Consider the following 8,332-nt stretch of genomic DNA (forward strand, 5'->3'; position numbering starts at 1 on the left):
AGTCTGCCTGCTGCAGGAGCCCTCATTAGCTCCCTATTGCCTTCGGGGCAAAGTCTTCAGGGGTGGGTTCACAAGGAAGCACAGGAAAAACTCAGCCTGACAACTAATAACGCACCCAAAGACATTACCCTTATGGGGCCCAGACCCATAAGGTGCAAGGCTGAGAATTCAAAAAGGAATACAGTTGGGCCCTTGTGTTCAAGAAGCTTGCCCTCTTTTACAAAAAGGTTGACAAGCACAAAAAAAGTAACATTTTATTTTTAAATACCGGAAGTGCCTTAGCAATCATTGACCTTGCCCAAGTGACCCATTCTATAGATGGAGAAGCCAAGCGAGGTCACAAATTTTAAGGAAAAGCGCATTTTCCCTAATAGGTCTCCCTGCTTCTACTCTGCCCCTCCACTGCTAGAGGGAGAGTCATTCTTCTGAGCAGAATGTGACCTGGTCACTCTCCATGTGAAACCTTTCTAGACCCCTTCCCATGTACAAAAGGAGCCAGACCTCTTCCTGGACGATGGAGAGTAAAGAGAAGCCTTGCTTGAACCGCAGGCTTCTTGTGGCATTCAGCCTCAGCTCTGAGGGCACCCTTCAGGGCTACATCCCCCACCATCATAGGTGCAGGGAAGAGGTCCACCTCAGTCGCTCTGTCCCTGCCACCTGACTGGAGGTCTCACAGCAGGTGCGCATACACACCATCTCGCTTGCTTACATTGTTCTTGTTCACTGTCTGCAAGCACTGGCCAGAGGGTAAGTTGCCAGAGGGCGGGAAGTTGCCTCTGTCGCCAGTGTCTAGAACAGTGTCTAGAAAGTTGATATGTAAGAAATATTTCTGGAGTGACTTAAACAAACGAATACATACTGAAGGAAATCTGCAAATGCAGGATAGTATGAAGAAGAAAATAAAAACCACACATACTTCCTTCTGGGTGTTCCTTCTGTTAACATTTGGGAATATTTCCTTTTAATCTTCCCAGTTCTTTATATATCTGGTATACAGTATATATTTAATAAAATTGAGATGATGCTACATGCTGCTTTTTTTTCACTTATGATTACATTGTATGTCCACATGTTGTGAAATAGTCTTTTAAAATGCTATGTTCAATGCTGCCAAATCAACATGTCAAAATTAAGTATTTGCTATTACAGATACTGATAACTTGATTTTTTTTTTCTAATTGATCTACCCTCTGGCTAAACCATCCTAATAGGACCTGACAGTTAATATCCTCAGGTAACTGTTCCTAGCTGAGAACAATTGGGTAAAAGATGTTAAGTTACTTTCCAGGAAATGTCAACAGACCCATCTTTAATGTTGTATGTTTTTTTCTGCAGCCTCTTACAACGGAGATTGTCCTTCTTATTAAGTCAAAAGTTTGTGGTTAGTTGGGGGTTGTGTTTCTAAGACTTCCTGATTGAAAGGTAAACCAATAAAGATGTTCATGAGTGAGTAGAGCTGATGGGGGGGCGGGGGTGAAGGCAGATCCAGATCATTCTTAACCCCAGAGTGTTTTCCGTTGAAATTACTTAACTCTTGGGGACAGAAGACTGAAGAGTTTCTAAATACTCAATATTTATAAAATCCCAGTGAACTGAAAGAAATACAAAGACAATTATCTCATTTTAAGAAAGAAACTGAGTCTCAAACAGGGACATTGTCTTGCCTGGGGGCAGTGCCAGGGAGGGGAGTCCCATAGCAAACAAGGATGGTGCCCACACTGGAGGAACCAGCAGCTTTTCACAGGTCAGGCTGGGGTAATTTCTATGCAGATGGACTGCAACCCTTGCTGCACGATGCACTTCAGAGTTTAGGTGAGCAAGTTAAAAGAGAGAATCAAATTATAATGTTTTAGAGAAATCCATTAAAGAAACATTGCAGTTGATAGTCCCAGTATTAAACTCATTTAGGTGGGTGACCCTATATCCTAGTCTCAGAACTTTTCTGAAGATGCACCCTTATCAGTAAAAAATTGTTAGCAAATCTCTTACATATATATATGGATGTGTTATGCTCAGCATTTACACAGACTACTATAATAATATACTGTCTATTTTTAAAAACATACACAAAAAATAAACATTTTACCAGAATGAAAGAAAAACATAAATAGTTGTTCTTTTACTTTTCCCTTTATCTTAGTAAGCGGTCTCTTATGCTCCCTCAGGGGCCCACAGCACAGTCTGGAAACCGTTGCTCAGGATCATTATTTTCCACATGAAGGGAAAGGTCATGGCTCATCAGTGGGCCATGAAGTCAATTCAGCAAACTGCACCTACCACATTGTAAATGAACTTTAATACGACCCATGGAAAACAGTAGCTGGATTGCAGGTGGTAATGGGAGCTGCTGTTGAGGAGGGCAGTTTTTAATCATTTGTGTGAATTGAGTGGGGGCACGTAGTGAACTGTGAAGTATGAATCTATCTAAATGAGAAGTTTGATGATCGTGAGAGTCATTCCTATATCACTTCCGTAAGCTCTCACTTCATCAGTCTGGTTGTCCCCAGCACGACTGTCCTTTATTGATTTAAAGTGAAACAGCAATCTGACTACTCTTCCGTTCAGAAACTCTCAGGGCAGAATGGAGTTCTGACTCCCCCACCTTGAGTCTCAGAGTCCAAGCACAGTCCTAAGCCACTTTCCTGGTCCAGCTGTCTCCCCATTTTCTGTGTATTCTATACTTAGATCTTAATCCTCCCCTGAGAACTTTGGACAATGGGAATTGCCTCAGCCCTTTTCCACATTTTCGAATGCAGCCCATCCCTCTGTAGCAATGCTTCTCTATGAGCTCCCTGGGGTCTTTCCATCCTTTGAATGATCTCCATGCATTGGAAAAAATAACTTTTCTATAACATAGCTAAGTACCGTCTCAAAAGGAATTATAAGAGAAAGAGAGGCCTGGGATCATACCCACTAGCTTCCAAAATCCTTTCCCAGGCACCCTGCCCACACAGAAGGACCCATACAAAAATCTCATTTTCATGCTGAGATTCAGAGACAGCCATGGGCTATAAGGAGACCATAATCCATCAAGAAACAAAGAGAACAACTGGAAGAAGTCTTGGAGGTCAGTTTATTCAATTTCTCCATTTCACTGATGCTGGCAATAACCCTAGCAAAACTATATGTACCAGGTTCTATGTTAGAATTTTCACAGGCGCTGACGGCATCACTGAATCCACACAATATCCCTGTGATAGAGATATTATCACACCCATTATGCAGGTGGTCAAACTGTGTCATAGAGATTGAATAACTTGCCCAAGTTTGCATCGCCTGGAGTTGCAGGATTTAGACAGCTGAATTCATGAGGCTGCAGGTGAATCACTGCAAAGGGGAAACTGAGGAAAGTGTCTAAAGCCACGGACCTGCCATCAAGTTCATGAGCTCAGCCTTTCTTCTTTTCCACTCTGGCCTGCCGACATTCCTCTTTCTATCTCTTTCTTCCCTCTTTACTCCCTTTAGCGCTCGTCTTTTATGAACTAGATGTCAGAAAAGGATTCACAGAGCTAAAAGGAACTTAAGAGACAAACTATTTCAACCCCTTCTTTTTTAAAGCTGAGGAAATGGAGGTCCAGACAAGGGAAGGGTGTGGTACCAGATCACCAACAGCTGTGGCAAGGCTGAGTCGAGAAGCCACTTCCTCTTCCTCCCTCTTTCTTCAGTCATCCTACTGCCCCGGCTTCCTCAGGCCCTGTTCACAGCCAACGCTCAGCAGGGTCTGCCCCTGGCCTCTCTTACCTTGAGTGCTAAGATGTCACCTTATTCCTCATGGACAGTGGAGAGATGGTAGCCTTCCACAGGAACCAGCCAATATAACAAGTTAAAATAAATAAAAAGAAAGAAAGAAAAAGAAGTTGCCAATACCCACCGAGTATTGGCTCAGAGCACAGCACTGTGATAGTGCTGGGGATAAAACAATATGTCCACCTGGACACCCTTTTATATCAACCCCACCCCTCCCTGCTGTGTGCACCCATGGAGCACAGGCCCCTCCATCCTGGCTCTGACCTCCTTGGCTGTGTCATCTTCTGGGTGTCCTTCTCTCTCACTATACTTCCTGAGAGTAGAATCCCCTTTTCTTCCTTTGCTTTCTTGGGACTCTCTACCCTATTATACAAGTTAAGGTATAATAAATACTCCGCCAGGTAGCTGTTGAATGGACTAACAAAAGCATAGACCCTGAATTGGTTTGCCAGGGCTACCATTTCAGAATGCCACAGACTGGACAGCTTAAACCACAGAAATGGATATTTTCTCACCACCTGAACACTGAAAATCCAAGCCCAAGATGTCTGGAGCGTTGATACCCTCTGAGCCTCCCTCCATGACTTACAGATGACTGCCATCTTGCTGCCTCTTGCACATCTCTAGTATCTCTCTGAAGGCTCTAATCTCTTCTTAAAAGGTCACCAGTAAGATTAGATTAAGAAGAACCATAACAGCTTCATTTTAATTTCATCACCTCTGTAAATGCCCTGTCTCTACATACATTCACGTTCTGAGGTACGGAGAGCGAGGGCTTCAGAAGATTAATTTTTCAGGAATAAAATCCAGTCCATAATAGTGCCCTGTCTTGGAAGGGTTTATAGTTTAATAAAATGAAATGATTAGACAATATAATAACTGCTTCAATAATAAAGTACCAAGCCTTGTGGAACACAGATCATGGTTAATGCTCACAATCGTTGCACCACCAAGAATCTCTGTGTCATGTACTGTTCTAGGCACAGCATGTATTATCTAATTTAATCCCTCCCAGGATTAAATATCAACAAATATTTACTAGTGCCTGCCATGTCAGTCATTATGCTAGAACCCAGAGATCCAAAAATACATAAGCTTAGATCATAGTGGAAAGACTCTCGCTGTTTAATAGGAAAATATGTGTCTCACACACTCACACAGGCACACGCCACAGTAGGATAATGTAGCTGTCCATTCCTACTACATTTATGGTTCTTAAAATAGTTATTACCTAGCCAAGTAATTCAGTCTATGTCCAACTAGGGAAATAGAAATTATTCTAAGTATTTCAATCTAAGGAATTTAATGTAGGCATTATCACATTTGCAGATGAAGGAACTAAAGTATAGCCAATAAGTAATTTGCTGCCTATCACCATCTAATTGATTACTGTTCCAGGGCTTATATTCTGACTCCAAAATCTATTCTCTTTACCAGCTCTCTTCATAGTCCTTCAATGACAAAGGGATTTTATTATTTTTTTAAAATGTATTTGTTCTAACTAAGTATACATGACAGCAGAATGCATTTTGATTCATTGTACACAAATAGAGAGCAAATTTTCATTACTCTGGTTGTACACAATGTAGAGTCGCACCATATGTGTAGTCATACATGTACCTAGCTAGGGTAATGATGTCCTTCTCATTCCACCATTTTATTATTTTTATCCCAACAGGAAGGGGGATCTGAGAGCAATGCAGACAGGAGAGAAACTAAGCAGAACCACAAAGTGGGGGGAAGAGAGCAGAGACAGGAAACAGAACAGGATTTCCAAGGCCAAGATCTGTAGGCAGCTGGCTAAGCAGGTGGCACAGAGGGCTGGCCCGTGAGGTGAGGCAGGGAAGGTAAGCAGGGCCAGATTAGGTGAGGTCTTATTTAATGTGAAAATAAAATTAGGTTTGATTCTCTAGATGCTGATGAGCTATTGGATATTTTAGAAAGAGATCATTTCATCTTCTCATTTTACCTATGAGGAAACAGAGAGCAGGAGACAACAGACTTACCCAACATCACACAGGTCAATAGCAGAACAGAGGCCAAAAACCAGGTCTCCTATGCCTCACCACTGCCCAAGTCTTACACTCTTCTTGTGTAAGATATGGAAACTGAAATGATTTTGAAGATTGCTTCTTTCCATGTTTTCCTATGTCTTTCATGCCTCACCCTCTTCCAAATATATATCTTTATTCTATTTATTTGTTTGTTTGTTTGTTTGTTTGTTTATTTATTGTGTGGTGCTGAGGATCAAACCCAGTGTCTCACATGTGCCAGGCAAGTGCTTTACCATTGAGCCACAACACCAGACCCTCTACCTTCTTCCTTTTTTCATGCAATTGTACTTTTGCCCAAGTTTCAACCAATTAAAGTCTCCCCATATAAAATAACTACACGAATCTAAAATAACGACCACAGGTCAAAGCCAGAATGATTCTATAGAAATTGCTAATAACTTGGCTTTCCTGTGTGGCTCTGTAGCAAATGGCAAAAGGATTTACTGGAATATTTAATGAACTCGAAGGACCTGTATTTCTATGTCTAAAATCTAATAGATACTTACAGATACAGAGATAAACTAAGCAGTCACTCTGACTGGGTTTGTTTTGCCAAACAAATATATTAGGTCAGCAAATATTTATGGGTGCCTGCTAAATGCCAGACACTGTGCTGGAGCTTCAAGATCCAAAGATATATGAGCTCAGATCCAGACAAAGGGGCTCTCACAGTTTAATAGTAAAATACAGGAGCATACCTCTATCTGGTGAGCAGTCTTAGTCTGTTTCTGCCATCCTTATGAACCTCGTAGTAGTGATTCCCCAGCCAGGTGATTTAGTCTGGATCCAACCAGGACAACAGGAAACATTATAGGTCTTTCAACATAAGAAACTAATATAATTCTCCCTTTATCCACAATTTCACTTTCTTTGGTTTTAGTTACTTGCTGTCAAACATGGTCCAAATATATTCAATGGAAAATCCCAGAAATAAATAATTTATATTGTTAAAATTGTGCACCATTCTAAGTAGCATGATTAAATCATTCTCTGTTCCTCTCCATCCCACCTGGAGCCATGATTCATCCCTTTGTCCAGCATATCCACACTGTATGACACCCCATCAGTCACTTAGTAGCTGTCTTGGTTATCTAGAGTATTCAGAACTGCCTATGGTTTTATGCATCCACTGGGGGTCTTCAACATAGACCTCCATTGTTAAGGGGATACTGTGCATAAGGAATTGAATGCACCGGGGATGGGACACCATAGAGATTATCAATAGCAGGAAGATGTTACTGCTCCTGAGCCTGGACGGACACAGGAGAAGGTGATGTTACCATATCCTGGCAGCCAAGTCACTTGGCAGGAGCTGGAGGTGCCCAGCACAAGAGGCCACTGCTGGAGATGCCATTGGAGGCAGAGAGAGGAGAAACACGTGGCATCTCCCTTCCTCTCCTCCAATCTTCTATATCATCAAGTCCCATGGCTAAACCTGCCTCAGCGCAACAGGGTAAGGAGCCTAGCACATGCAGCTCCCTGTAGTTGCGAGCAGAGCAGGGGAAGCAAGAGGAAGTGAGCCTGGGAGCAATGGCAGCTACCCCCCACCCCCAGCAAATGACCTTGAGCAAATCACTTAGACTCTGAATTCTTAGTTTCCTTGTTGGTAATTTGAGAATAATACCTCTCAGGTTTGTCATGAGACTTACATGAAATGAAGTATGTGAAAGCATTTTATAATCCTCAAAAAGCATGCATACAAACATAAGGGTTTTTATTCTTGGTTTTTATCCAACTTCTTTTGGAATTTAGGCTCTGGCAGAAAAAGTGGAGTGGTGTTCAGTGGTCCTCAGGAACTTCATATTGCCCAGCTGGTTACCTAAGCAAAGGGGAATATCTGCTCCTCTTACTGCTCGTTAGCTCAATCTGTCGCTCTGGTCCATCACCTTCGAAGGCCACAGACTGATGTTGAATAAGTTGGCACACAGAGGAAAGGATGTTAGAGCACGTCCTCAGTTCCAAATGGCTGTGGTGATCTTGAATCAAAAAGTGACAAACAGGACTCTAGAAATTACTCTGAGATCACTTATTCTCTCCTTCTCATTTTACAGAGGACTAGAGGGGAATACATTTGCATGATGTCACTTGCCAAAATCCCGGCAGAGAGCGCCAGCCCTGGAGGACCTCGCTCCTTCCCGACTGCTCCTCTCTTCCTTGAACCCTGAGGGCTAAAATTAGTCTCCTGTAATAGTTCATCCTTCAACTTGTCCTTTTTTTTTTTTTCTTACAGTCTTGTGCCTCTTTTTTTCCTTTTAGTCTTTTCTCTCTTCTAATGGTATTTGACAAGTCGATTTCACGGGCTCTTTCCTCCATACTATTTTGATGGAAAATGAAAGCTTAGCAATAATCCGTATCTATTTCAAGTTAGGATGGTATAAAATTTTCCTAAATAACCCAATTACCCTTTCATATCAGATATGAAAAGTTATTACAGTGCTTTGAGACCATTTTTTTCTGCCAACGTTGGTGCTGATGATAAAAATCAGAAGGTTTGATCTCTTCCTTTCTAGTGGAAAGTTATAATATAGTCC

This window comes from Ictidomys tridecemlineatus, chromosome 1 (genome assembly GCF_052094955.1).
Source record: "Ictidomys tridecemlineatus isolate mIctTri1 chromosome 1, mIctTri1.hap1, whole genome shotgun sequence".
NCBI lineage: Eukaryota > Metazoa > Chordata > Mammalia > Rodentia > Sciuridae > Ictidomys > Ictidomys tridecemlineatus.